This window comes from Panthera uncia, chromosome F1 (assembly GCF_023721935.1).
Source record: "Panthera uncia isolate 11264 chromosome F1, Puncia_PCG_1.0, whole genome shotgun sequence".
NCBI lineage: Eukaryota > Metazoa > Chordata > Mammalia > Carnivora > Felidae > Panthera > Panthera uncia.
In genome coordinates this window covers 8,498,390-8,512,927 of record NC_064813.1, presented here as the reverse complement: position 1 = coordinate 8,512,927, position 14,538 = coordinate 8,498,390, and the positions used below count along the sequence as shown (strand labels likewise).

At 36.9% G+C, this 14,538-nt stretch overlaps 1 protein-coding gene across 3 annotated transcripts in view; it reads right to left on the bottom strand.

The window, feature by feature from the left end:
- RGS7 (regulator of G protein signaling 7) overlaps window positions 1–14,538 on the bottom strand; it is a 511,512-nt gene that overhangs the window by 132,011 nt on the left and 364,963 nt on the right. The gene's annotated exons all lie outside the window — the stretch shown is intronic.

Below are 14,538 nucleotides of genomic sequence, written 5' to 3'. Positions count from 1 at the left end.
TATTCTCACTTGTATCACCCCCCGGCCTATATTATGGATATCCATTACTACCAACAATTCTTCTAATGACATGGATCACTATTACATGATGTCATCGGGGAGCATTAAGGCATCTAGAACTGTTTATGCTGTGTTAAGTGAGCGCTAAACAACCATTCATGCTGCTACTACAGTCCTGAGATCATCTGGACTGCTCTAGCTTCTACAGCTCTATATTCAATGTTCTAGATATGGACTATGAAGATGTTTATTTGACAATGAAAATATTACAGTTTCCCAGAAGGCTGAGAAATGTTTGGAACATAATACTTTGATACTCATTCTCCTTTTATAGCAGCCAACAATTTCTTCCAATAAAATGGTTAATAAAATTTGGTCAACAGAATTATTATTGCATTTGTACAGGGACAACATGAAGTTTGGCTAACTTAAATTCTAGAAAATATGAAACTCTATAAAATAATTTTTTAGTCCATCAACAAGTTAGATTTATTGATCTGTTTTGTATCTTTCTATACAATTTTGTTATGGATTTATTTCTGCTTTTTAGACAAGTAAATGGTTCTTTAATTCTAGAATTCTTGCAATAGTTCCAGGACTGTATAGATCTATCTTTATTTCTAGCCATCAATCCTGGGAGCTTTGATTCTCCAGCCAATACTGAGTCACTAAGCTGCTGGCTGTGGTGCAGATAAGCATAGGAATCCTGTCCCTCCCCTCCACCCTCCCATGCTTATAAAAGCTAATATAAAAATAATTATATTTTCATAATATAAAAATAATATAATATAATTATATTATAAAATATATAAAAACATATATTTATTATATAATATAAACATAATTGTTAAATTTTATCTGTGACAGTGCCCCTTTTAGTTGTCATCTATCATCTTGTAAACACTTCAATTGGTAACTTACTTCTGGCCTGTCTCTGTTTTGTTCTTGTCGATAATAAAGAACAACTGCCAATCATCCTCTTTGCCATATTCTTGGACGACTGTTATTAAGTGTCCCAGGCATCTTATCCACACTACGAATTAAGTCCTTCCCTGCACAGAATTTGTTTTTCTACAAAGGAGCATTTTTTCATCAATTATATGTGTGTGTGTGTGTGTGTGTGTGTGTGTGTGTGTGTATAATGTCTATATCCTTTTAGCTCAAAGCCAAGACCTTTTCAAAGCCTGTGCTGCTTACAGCTATATACCCACATATTCTTTGACTCTTGCTGAAACTCAGGAGCTAGTGTGGTGTTGTAAGAAGAACAAAACCTTTGGAGGCACTCACTAGTTTTTGTTACTTAAACAATGTGTGCCCCTCCCACCTTACAGAGTTGTTATAAGAATCAAACAAGAATATGTGTAAAGAAGTTGGAATAGTGTCCTGTGTATAGGAGACATTCAGTATATGGTAGCTGTTGTGCCTTCAATATTTACACATGAATTCATGTTACCTTAATCCAAATCACTGCTAGGAAATCCACTTGCATAAATTTGTGTTCAAGTAGGCTGAGTGAGAGAAACTGGCAGTCCTAAATAGCATCCTAAGTAGCCACTTACATATTATTTTGTGTATGTGTGGATTACTTATAAAATTGAAATAGTAAGAGAATCTATAAGGATTGCTGGCTCATAATAATGTGCAGGTGCTTATAGACTTGTTCATATTCTGAGTCCCTGGACTCTCCTGTCAGGTAGCACAGGTCAGAGCAACCCATTACATCTGTTTTCATATTTCAAAGTCAGATGGTGCACCTATAATGTTATAACCATCTTTATTTGTTATTTTCCCAGCAGTCTATGGCTGAGGAAAACATGATTAGCACTACTTTCCAGAAAGAGAAATGAATTATGGCACATGAGAAGGTTTGCAGGGAGTAGATTCAGGAAAGGAAAACTGAGATGCCCAGAAAGATAAATAGAAAAAGCCTTCTGAACTCTAATCATAGGACTGAGTGTGACTAAAGAAACAACAAAACCAGTGGGGTGCTAAAGTACTCATCAGGATTAAAAAAAATATGGTGAAAGTAACATAGCGAAGCTGCAGGAAGAAAATCAGAAGCAAACAAACGTAAGCACATTCTGACCTTCCTGCACCCACTGGATACTGATTCCGAGAGATCATCCATTTCTGGAGGGGTAGGTACATGTCTGGAGGTTTTCCTCACGTAGCACTACCATGCATAGTCAGATTGTAACAAGTCATGTGCTTTGTCACAGGACCACCAGAGAACGTAGCTCCAGGACCCGAAAAATACTCAGAGGAAAAATCAGGGAGTTGGGGTGGATTGTCTGTTTTCTTTCAAACTTTTAAACTTGGCACTTAGCATATCAAGAGTGATTAGGAGCTATTGAGCCAATATTTGCTGAATGAGTAAATAAGCACACTTATGAATCACGACATATCAAAAATATGAACAACGTAGTGCTGCGTGAAAAAAGACAACACTAGCTATTTTGTGTTGTGATGATGAGCACCTTGTTCAGCTCTTCCAAGATAATGCAGATGTTCATAGTCTCATTTCACGATACTTTTGTAAGCTTTGGAGGTGAGGCTGTGGCAGGTATTTCAACTACGGGAAAAGGTAATCATGAGCTTAACGGCATAAATGCCACTGAGAGATCTGAGAGTGGGCATGGTGTCGCGTCGTCAAGGTTGAACTGTTTCTTGCTAGTGATTAAGATGGAGCTGTACTTCCCCATGGTCCTTCTGCTTCTGAATCTCAGCACAGCCTTAACCTAATAAGAATCCAGAGGACGGGGGCGCCTGGGTGGCTTGGTTGGTTAAGCGTCTGACTTCAGCTCAGGTCACGATCTTGCGGTCCGTGAGTTCGAGCCCAGCGTCGGGCTCTGTGCCTACAGCTCAGAGCCTGGAGCCTGTTTCGGATTCTGTGTCTCCCTCTCTCTGTGACCCCCCCCCTTTCTTGCTTTTCCCCTTTTCAAAAAAAAAAAAAAAAAAAAAAAAAAAAAAAAATAAAAAAAAAAAAAAAAAAAAGAATCCAGAGGACGGCTGACAGTCTTGGAACAAAGTGTTGAAAGAGTTTAATGAGTAATCCATCAAGATGGCCCTCCAATAATGACACACCAGATGGCTCCACAACATTACGCTTCTCGGCAAAATAATCACTAATTAATCTTGTACGTGTGTTATTTGCGTCACCCACACAGCTAAATCGAGTTCAACAACAAACCTACCACAAAATTCCAGTTTATTTTTCTTTCGGATAGTCAAGCCATGAACAAACTGAGAGATAAAAATCCATCTCCAAACCACAGTTACGATGGGAACAGCCTAGTGTAGCTTTGTTAAGCCTGATCTATTCATTGCATTACTACACTCCAAACCCTGACTCAACAGGATTATCAAAATTCTTTAAAAGCAAAGAGAATTCTGCATAACATAATTTACTTTTGAATCACAAGTACTTGAGAAAGTTAATAGGATGAAAAGCATATTATAAAATAGGCTTGTGTTGTTCAGTGCTAGATTTCTGTACATAGAAATATACATAGATTTCTATACTTTTCAAAACATATTTTCAAAACTCAGTAATATTTTCCTTATCCAGAGGCCCAACCCCTGGAAGTCCCAGCTCCTCCCAAATGTAGTCCATAATTGTGAAGTGATAGAAAAATGTCTCTGAATCAAGAAAATAATAATAAAATAATCTTGCTAAATCATGTTTTTATTTCTATCATATATTATTTATTTTTATTTTCTGTGTAATACTTAAGAATGGTATTGTTTCATCAGCAGCACACAGCGTACTTGAGGTAGTAATTGTGATTAGTATGTGGGGAGAAATATTTTGGAAGGAAATCCACTCAAAATAGAAAAAAATGACAGCTGATGATATGATATTAGGGAGAAAAAAAGCTAAAAAGCAGACAGAGGTTAGTTGCTAAATTATCAAATAACAGGCATTCATCAAGCTGATTCTGAGTCATAAAGATTTTGTTGAATTCTTACTCTCTGTGTAAGGAGACAGGGGAGTGGTCATTTTAGAAACACTTCAAAATATTATAATTTTTTTAGAGTTGGCATTTCAAAAGGTGAAGTTAGTCATGTGGAAAAATCAAATAGGTAGCACATTGTATCCTCTCACAAGGTCAAATAATAGTGAACTATTACTATATTTAGGAATTTGTGAGGTAAGTCCACATTCTCAATAGTTCTATGGTTACTGAAAGAAGTAGGTATTTGAGATTTCATTGATTTTTTTTTAAAGCATCATTTCCACATAGAAAAATCTTGTGCGGCTTGCTTTTTAACAATCATAATCAGGAAGTAGAAGTGGATAATATGGTGATACATACAGAATAGATAAGATAAAATAGATTCTGTTTGGAAGAAATAAAAACAGAGGCATAGTTTAGATCAACCGTGAGGAATGCACTAGGTAATTAAGTACAAAATATTCCCAAATAAAGGAGCAGAGTAGAGGCGAAGCAGCCAGGGCATGCAAACCTGCTGCCTGGGTTCAAATCCTGACTCCCTCACTTGCTGGCTGTGTGACTTGGCAACAGACTGGCATTTTCTGGGCTTCAGTGCACTCATTGCAAAATGAGGATAATAAAATATTTACATCAAAGTTTTGTTGTGAGGATAAACAGAGATAATATGTGCAATGTACTCAAAATAAGGTCCGCCATGTAAAAAGCATTCTAAAACTTGAGTTATTATCAGTTAGTTGATACTTAAGAAAGGATACATCGAGTAGCACTTAGTCTAGTGCTAAAACAATGAGGAAACTGGTAGCTGGTGTTGATCTAAGCCTCCAGGTCATGTTAAACACTTATAATTCAACATCTTTAAAGTCCTCCAGGTGATCAAACTGGAGTCTTTTGTGTGTAGACGATGAATCTGCTCTAGAATATACCTCTACTTTCTCCTAGACAGCAAAGAACACTACCAGGATCCCAAAGATTTGGTGTCATAGTTATAAAGAAAGATTTCCAGAGGTAATATACCCTGCACACTGGGTTTACAATCCAACACCTGACAACGCCAGGGATCATCGAGAAAGCCCCTGGCTTAGGAGAGAGGTGGGCAGGACTGACTGACCAGGACATGCTGAGCTGACACTGCTGAGAAATATTGGTGACAGGGGAATCACAGTGACAGCAGCCAGAACACAGATGAATTCTTAGGAAACCATAATATTTGCTCAGGATTCCAAAACAACCCATTAAGAAAAAAACAATTGGCATTGAGAGTAACACAATCATAAATCAGTGGCCCTTATCAGAGACAGAGTAGAACAGTCAAGTTGCCTAATATCAGCAGGTATTAAGAAATTATTGAAATATTAAGAGCGATGCTAATTTATTTTATTTTATTTTAAGTTTACTTATTTATTTAGAGAGAGAGGGAGAAAGAGAGAGAACATAAGTGGGGAAGGGGCAGAGAGAGGATCCCAGTGCAAAGCCTGCCTTGGAACTTGAACTCACAAACTCCAAGATCATGACCTGAGCTGAAGTCAAAAGTCAGATGCTTAATCGACTGAGCCACCCAAGGTGCCCCGGCTGAAATTTTTTTTTAAGAGGGACCTATGTAATACTGGTGTGGAGAACTGGTTTAAGGTCTATGTTATATAATAACTACATGATATCAAGATGTTTATTTCCCAAATACAGGATATCCCTCTGTATAACTGGTAGTTCCATCATTGTACAAAATGGACTACATTTCAACAAGACTCTATTATATTTATATGTATTATAGGTACATAGAATGGTAATTCATATAAGAGAAAATCACTTTGAGTTTATCCAAGAACCGTGTAAGGAAACTGTAATAGTCACAAAAGCCAAGGCAATAATAAGTTATTCTGGAAAGCAACATTCCCTCTAAAATTCAGCATACTGGAGTGCCTGGGTGGCTCAGTGGGTTGAGCATCAACTCCTGATATCAGCTCAGGTCATGATCCCAGGGTTGTGGGATCGAGCTCCATGTTGCTTCTGTGCTGAGCATGGAGCCTGCTCAATATTCTCTCTCTCTCTCTCTCTCTCTCTCTCTCTCTCTCTCTCTCTCTCTCCCCCTTTCCCCATGTGTGCTCTCTCTAAAAAATATAAATAAAAAACAAACAAATAAATAAAATAAAATAAATAAAATAAAATTCAGCGTACATTCTGTAAAATTTCCACCAGTGAGCCTGGCTGAATGAGCTGAAAGGAGGGGGGGATGCAGTGAGTTAATTTATTAGGCAGGGGGTTTCCCCAGCATGTGTTGGTTCACATCAGCAACAGTACATGCTACTGAACAAGCACACATGCGTATCAAGGAGAAACATGCTCAACTACAGGTCGTGGGGCTGAATTTGAATCCCACTTTAGTTCTGTGACTGCATATCCTGAGTAAGTCATCTTGTTTCTCTGGACCTTAGAGTCAGCATCCATAAATGCAGGGCTGGATTGCCACATTCTTTCCAACTTGGATTCTCTGGCATTCAACCAAGCTTCACCTGGAAGTTGTGGCAAAAATGCTGCCACCCTTATTTTGCCTCTTTGTGTCAAAGGGAAATTGATTTTTCTTCTTCTGCAAATAATCCTTCCACGTCTATGGCCAATTCTCCAAAAAAAAAAAAAAAAAAAAAAAAAAGTACAGTATAAAGTATACTACCTGAATTGAATTTCAGTTGCTTAAAACTCAGTCCTCATGATGACCTAGGGCTGCTACAGTAAAGAATTTTGTGTCCAGAGCAAATATCACACTTATTTCAAACAAATAGGAACTGGATTGATGAGTATTTTATATTTATATATTTTCTGAAGCTAGTTGTAAAAATGCAGGCATGATATGGGAATAACCAGTAATTCACCCCATGTAACAAAATGACCTGGATGCATTTGGTTTGAAAATCAAATGTCACTCCTAAAGAATAAGCAACATAGTCTTCTGATAATACCTAATAGTATCTCTTTTTAAAAAAAAAATCACTATTCATTAATGTATTTAAATCATGATGAAGTATAAGACTTAGCATCCAAGATCCATAGCCTTGGTCATAGAAAAAGGCACAGTTACTATGAAATTTCTAAACAAAGCCAGATGTAATTTCCTTTAATACTATTTTGCAGAAACCAGTGCTTCTACTGGAGGAGCAGTTTGGGGCATCAGAACTAATGTCTGAAACTCTCTAGATTACCTTTACCACCTGCTGTTCTCTTTTTAAAATAAAAATCCCAGTTGGCATAAACACATGTAACTTATCAGTTTCATTTTCTCATGTTTGTGTCTTTATGCTGGGTTTTGTGTGTGTTGGAAACCAGTTAACCTGGAAATAAGCAATGTCTTATTCCCAGCAATGTCTGGGAATTCCTGATTTTTAATACACAATACATGCCATGGTTCTACTCAATAGAGATGGTCCCTTGCAAGGAACGAAGTTTGGAAATGAGAAGGTGTAAGTTTGTTAAATGAGATGCAATCATTAAAATAACTGCTCTTTTTTCCATTTAAAAACAGCACAACCATCCATCAATAATCTGACTTTAATTTTAATATCAAAAAGTTATGACATTTCACAGAAGTGAGAATGAGGCAGACTCACAAACCAGAATGAAGAAATACAGATTAAAGGATCCTAATTAAAGGATTAACACCCCCTAAAAAATTACTTTTGTACAATAAGCCAAAATTTAAACACCAGATGTTTTTAAATTAAAATCCAATCTAAAAATATGGTTTCATAAGATGTGTAGACAACTCTACTGCCAAAATTCAAATCAAGATACTCTAGATGCTATATAGATGAGAACAATAAGACATGACTGATCCTCAGTGGGTTTGTAATATTTGTGGACCACCCTTCTACACTTGCACCTGCTGCAGAGTGCACAGCACTTTATGAGGCAGTAGTTAGAGCACAGACTTTGAGCAACATTGTCTGGCTGTGCTGCATATTAGAAATCCTCTGGTTTTGGATTTGAATTTTTAAAACTTTCACTATCATGAACAATCTTGTGATAAACATTCTGGTGACATACCTCCTGCTTGACTCCTCTCCTGAATTCCTATATTGTATCCAAGAGCCTGTGTGACATCTCCACTTGAATATTGTATAGGCCCCTTGCATTTATCATTGCAAAACCAAACTGCTGACTTTCATCTCACACCTGCTCTTTTTCAGTCTTTCCCATATCAGCAAATGTCAGTGATATTCATTTAACTTCTCAAGCCAAAACACTTGAATTGTTTTCGATGTCTGTCTTTCTTTCACTTATCACATCCAGTCCAGGAGTATATTCTGATGATTGTTCCTTGTGAACCCAGAATCTACCCACCTCCACCCGCCCCAGCCCAAGCTTGTATCTATCATCTCTTGATGAGATCTCATTCAGAGAGGAGATGACATTCAGATTAGTTTCCTTTCATGCCCTGCTCTTTGCCACAGTGATCATTTTAAAATGTAAACCCAGCAATTCCATTTATAGGTATTTATCTGAAGAAAACAAAAAACACTATTTCAAATAGACACATGCACCCCTATGTTCATAGTAGCAGTATTTACAATAGCCAAGATATGGAAGCAACCCAAGTGTCTATCAATAGATAAATGGATAAAGAAGATGTGATCACACACACACACACACACACACACACACACACACAGGAATATTAATCAGACACAAAAAAAGAATGAGATCCTGCCAATTGTGATAACACAGGTGGGCCTAGAGGATATTATACTAAGTGAAATAATTCAGATTGAGGAAGATAAATACTGGATAATTTCACTTATGTGTGTAATCTAAAAAAAATGAACAAACAAATCAAAACACAGACTCATATATACAGAGAACAAATTGGATGATTACTAGAGAGGAGGGGGTTGGGGGCTAAACAGAGTTGGTGAAGGGAATTAAGAAGTACAGTCTTCCATCAGAATTACAAAAGTATGGCCAACTAATCTTTGACAAAGCAGGAAAGAATATCCAGTGGAAAAAAGACAGTCTCTTTAACAAATGGTGCTGGGAGAACTGGACAGCAACATGCAGAAGGTTGAAACTAGACCACTTTCTTACACCATTCACAAAAATAAACTCAAAATGTATAAAGGACCTGAATGTGAGACAGGAAACCATCAAAACCCTAGAGAAGAAAGCAGGAAAAAACTTCTCTGACCTCAGCCACAGCAATTTCTTACTTGACACATCTCCAAAGGCAAGGGAATTAAAAGCCAAAATGAAGTATTGGGACCTCATGAAGATAAAAAACTTCTGCACTGCAAAGAAAACAATAAAAAAAACTAAAAGGCAACCAACAGAATGGAAAAGGATATTTGCAAATGACATTTCAGACAAAGGGCTAGTATCCAAAATCTGTAAAGAACTCACCAAACTCCACACCCAAAAAACAAATAAATTCCAGTGAAGAAATGGGCAGAAAACATGAATAGGCACTTCTCTAAAGACACCAGGCACATGAAAAGATGCCCAACATCACTCCTTATCAGGAAAATACAAATCAAAACCACACTGAGATATCACCTCATGCCAGTCAGAGTGTTTAAAATGAACAAATCAGGAGACTATAGATGCTGGAGAGGATGTGGAGAAACGGGAACCCTCTTGCACTGTGGGTGGGAATGCAAACTGGTGCAGCCACTCTGGAAAACAGTGTGGAGGTTCCTCAGAAAATTAAAAATAGACCTACCCTATGACCCAGCAATAGCACTGCTAGGAATTTACCCAAGGGATACAGGAGTACTGATGCATAGGGGCACTTGTACCCCAATGTGTATAGCAGCACTTTCAACAATAGCCAAATTATGGAAAGAGCCTAAATGTCCATCAACGGACGAATGGATAAAGAAGATGAAGTTTATATATACAATGGAATACTACTTGGCAATGAGAAAGAATGAAATCTGGCCATTTGTAGCAACGTGGATGGAACTGGAGAGTGTTATGCTAAGTGAAATAAGTCAGGAAGAGAAAGACGGATACCATATGTCTTCACTCTTATGTGGATCCTGAGAAATTTAATAGAAGACCATGGGGGAGGGGAAGGAAAAAAAGTTAGAGAGGGAGAGAGCCAAACCATAAGAGACTCTGAAAAACTGAGAATAAACTGAGGGTTGATGGGGGGTGGGAGTGGGGGGAGGGTTGGTGATGGGCATTGAGGAGGGCACCTGTTGGGATGAGCACTGGGTGTTGTATGGAAACCAATTTGACAATAAATTTCACATTAAAAAAAAGAAGTACAATCTTCTAGTTATAAAAAGAATATGACACAGGGATACAGTATGCAGCATAGGAAATACAGTCAGTAATATTGTAACAACTTTGTGTGGTGACAGATGGTAACCTGACTGACTGTTGAGAACTGTCTAATGTATATAAATCACTGTGTGATACACCTGAAACTAATACAATATTGTAGGTCCATTATTCTTCAATAATAAAATATAAATAAGATCCTGTAATTCTTAGTACACTCTTCCAACAAGTCCTCATATTTCTCAGAACAGAGCTCAAATTCCTCGACTTGGCCTTAGAAAATCCTACCTGATCTGGCCACCAGTTACTTATCTGTCTTCTATTATTCACTCCTTCACAGATCCTGCCCTAGAGCACAGACCTCCTTGCTGTACCTCAGACATACCAGGCATGTGCCTGCCATGAGGCTTTGCACTCTCCGCCTGGAATGCCAGCACTCTTTGTCCAAAGAGTTGGACATCCCACTTCATTCCTTCAGTTGATCTCTGGCCAAGGCCACGACATCAGTGATTACATACCTGACTGCACAGTATAAAACAGGATTCACTCTCTACACATTTTTTTTACTTTGTCTTCTCTTCATAGCACTCACCACCACTTACCATATTACACATGTATCTATTTATTATTAATCTTCCAATGAACATGCAAGCTCCATGTGAATGGGAACTCTTTTTTTCTTTTTGGTTGTTTTTAATTTGTTTGTTTACTTTTTTGGTTTGCTATCTTATCAGCACCTAAATTGTCTGTAATATTACAAGCAACTAAAAAAAATCTATCAGCAAAAATGGACACAAGAATCCTATATTATTTCATAGAACGAATTCTTAGAAATAATACAGTCAAAAGTTACAGACATTTTTAAAGCACTGCTGAATATTGCAAACTTAATTTCTAAAAGTGTATATAATTTAAATTCTCACCAGGAGGTTATAACTGTATTGGTATCCCTGTAAACTTATGAACCATTTTGCAGTAGGATTCATTTCCTCATTCCTCATTTGCTGGAATAAATGTCCTGCTTTAATTTGAATTAATTTGTGTTGTGATACATTATACTGAATTTTAGCTAAAAAAAAAAAAAAAAAGAAAACACCCCAGTCTTAATATATCTAGCATGAGTGAAAGAAAAATACATACAAAGTTTTCAGTGAAGGCTTTGAGAAAGGCTGGTTAGACCAGGCATGGAAGGGTATTAGACCCATGGGAAGAGTAAAGTCTTCAACTTCTCTCCAATCCTCCTAAAAATGCTTTCCTTTCTAATTCTTCATTTTTGATTTCTTTCCCTAGGATTTATCTTACTTACCTACTTAATTACATTATAAAACCTTTTATACTTCCTTTAATTTTTTCTCCATTATTGATTCATACCAGGCTTTAGCAATTTACTCCATGAGTCTTCATTTCTTCATCTATCCATTCATCTACCCAACCATCCATCCATCCATCCTTCCACTCATTCATCCATCTTGCTATTTATCTAACATATAATTATTCACTTTATGCTTGGTTTCATTCCATGGATACAAAAGTGAATATAACATGCTCTCTGTTTATATCTTCAAAACACACAATGCAGTAGAATATGCTTTAAGAAAGCAGGTAATGACTCTGGCTTCAAATGAGACATGATAAAGAGCTTAGAAGTTGTCACTCCCATCCTTACAACAAGGAAAAGCTGAACAAGCTGAAAATCAACTTTTCCTGGAGCAATCAGAAAACTGAGGTTGTAGGACAAACCTCTACCTGAAAATCTGCAGGGACAGGCTCATTCAGAGACATAGCCCAGATTTACTTACTTGGAGAATCAATTCATCCTTTCTTTCCATTAGTGATAAACCTAACAAAATATATACAGGATCAGTGTGTAAAAAACAGGAAAACACTGACAGAAGAAATAAAATACAGTATATTTCATGGATTGCAACACTAAGGTGCCATTTTGTTTCAATTTGATCTACAGATTCATTGCAATACCAATCAAAATCCCAGCAAGCTATTTTGTAGACACTGATAGAATCATTCTAGAGTTCAGATGGAAAGGCAAAAGACCCAGAATAAGCACCATAATACTGGAGAATAAAAACAAAGTTGGAAGAGTCACACTATATGACTTCAAGATTTACCTTAAAGCTATAGTAATAAAGAAAGTATGGTATTGGTTAAAGAATAGAAAAATAGATGACCAGGGGTGCCTGGGTGGTTCAGTTGGTTAAACGTCCGACTTCAGCTCAGGTCATGATTTCATGGTTTGTGAGTTTAAGCCCCACGTCGGGCTCTGTGCTGACAGCTCAGAGCCTGGAGCCTGCTTCAGATTCTGTGTCTCCCTCTCTCTACTCCTCCTCAGCTTGCACTCTGTCTCTCTGTCTTTCTCAAAAATAAATAAACATTTAAAAAAAGAAAAGAAAAATAGATGACCAGAACAGAATACAAAGCCCAGAAATAGACCCATACAAATACAGTCAATTGATCTTAGACAAAGATGTAAGGGTTATTAAAAAAAAAAAAAAAAAAAAAAAAAAAAAAGGATAGTCTTTTCCAGGAATTATTTGTGGTTTTACACAGCCAATTGTTATGTAAAAAAAAAAAAAAAAAGCCCCAATGAACTTAGATACAGACACTTACATTATCACAGATGATGTAAGGTTCACTGTAAAGTGATGCCCCACTGCCCCACCCTTCATACTTTTCTTTGGAAAGAAGTTATGAAATGTAGCCCAAACTTAAGGAGTGAGGAGTTACCCTCCATCTCATTAAGGGTAAAATGTATACATAAATTATTTGTAAATTTTTGGCAATGGACCTTTGTTTTTATCCTTTATTTATTATTTGTTTATTCATTCATTCATTCATTCATTCATTCATTCATTCTCTATCAGTATGAACCTATGGATGCATTTTTAAAAAAATATTTTACAACATAATCCAGTGGTACTTTATTTTGTTGCAAAAATTGTTCCATCTCTGGTCACTGGGAACTCTTTCAGTTGGCTCCCATGTCCCCTTGGCATACCTCCATCATTATGTGTACCCTTAAATACATATTACTAACTGAAAGAAGCCAGCTTAAAAAGATTATAGACTGTACGACTCCATTTATATGACATTATAGAAAAGGCAAAGCAAGAGCGATGGTAAACAGATCAATGGTTGCCTGATGTGATGAAAATGACATTTTATATCTGGTTTTCCTGCCCCAAACCTATAATCCCAGTTTAATAATGCAAAAAAAAAAAAAAAAATCAAACATATTCAAATCCAGGGACAGTTTATAAAATACCTGACCATTACTCAAGACTGTCAAGGTCATAAAAAACAGGAGAGTCTGAGAAACTCTCACAGTTTAGAGATGGTTACCAAGACGTGACAACTAAATGTAATGTTGTAACTTAGATGGGATCCCAGGACAGAAGAAGGACATTAGGTAAAAAGAAAGACAATCTGAATAAATTATGGACTTTAGTTAATAATGATGTATCAATATTGGTTTCTTCATTGTGACAAATGTATCATACTAACATAAGACATCAATAACAAAGGAACTGGGGTGGGAGAAATTGCAGAGAGCAATGAATGAAATTGTATTCAATAGCATGGAAGAGTTGAAGTTGTTTTCAAAAACTCAGAATAAAGATAAATGAAAGATGCATTGGTCACATCCCCAAAGGGCTTCCTGCCTGGCTGTCTTCTGATCTATGTTCCACAATATTGTCCTTTGATCTTCTAAAGAACAAACTCTAACTTTGTATTTGTTCTAAGGATCAAATATAATGCAACTAAAGTTATTTAACATAGTCTCTGGAACAGAGTAGAAACAAACAAATGTGGCTATCATTTTGTTGCTTTCCAACTTAAATCTATTCAAAGTTACCAACACCTCCCCATCACCCAACTCAGTCCTTAATGATGTCCTTGGGGGCAAGTTTCATCCCTGCTCTACAAAGAAGTTGTTTCTGATAACTTATCCTGCCCAAGACCTGCCTTTGCATTATATTCACTCATTCTTTCAGTCAAACTAGATGGTCTGGAGCAGGCTGGTTTTCTCTTCTGTGCCTTTACTCTAGTATTTATTATATCCAGAAAAGCCCCCTGGCTTATCTTCACCGGGTGAAATTCTATGCAATCCCCAGGGTCCACTCAAATACAGCCTTCCCTCATGAAGTCTTTTCTAAACCCGCCAGGAGTGCACCCTCCCTCCAATGAGCTCCCAATGCTTGATATCTTTTATTGTAACTAATTGTGTTCTGGTATTAGTCTTTCATATTATTTCACAAAGATCCTGAAGGATAGGTTATCTGCTTAAACTCTTTTATTT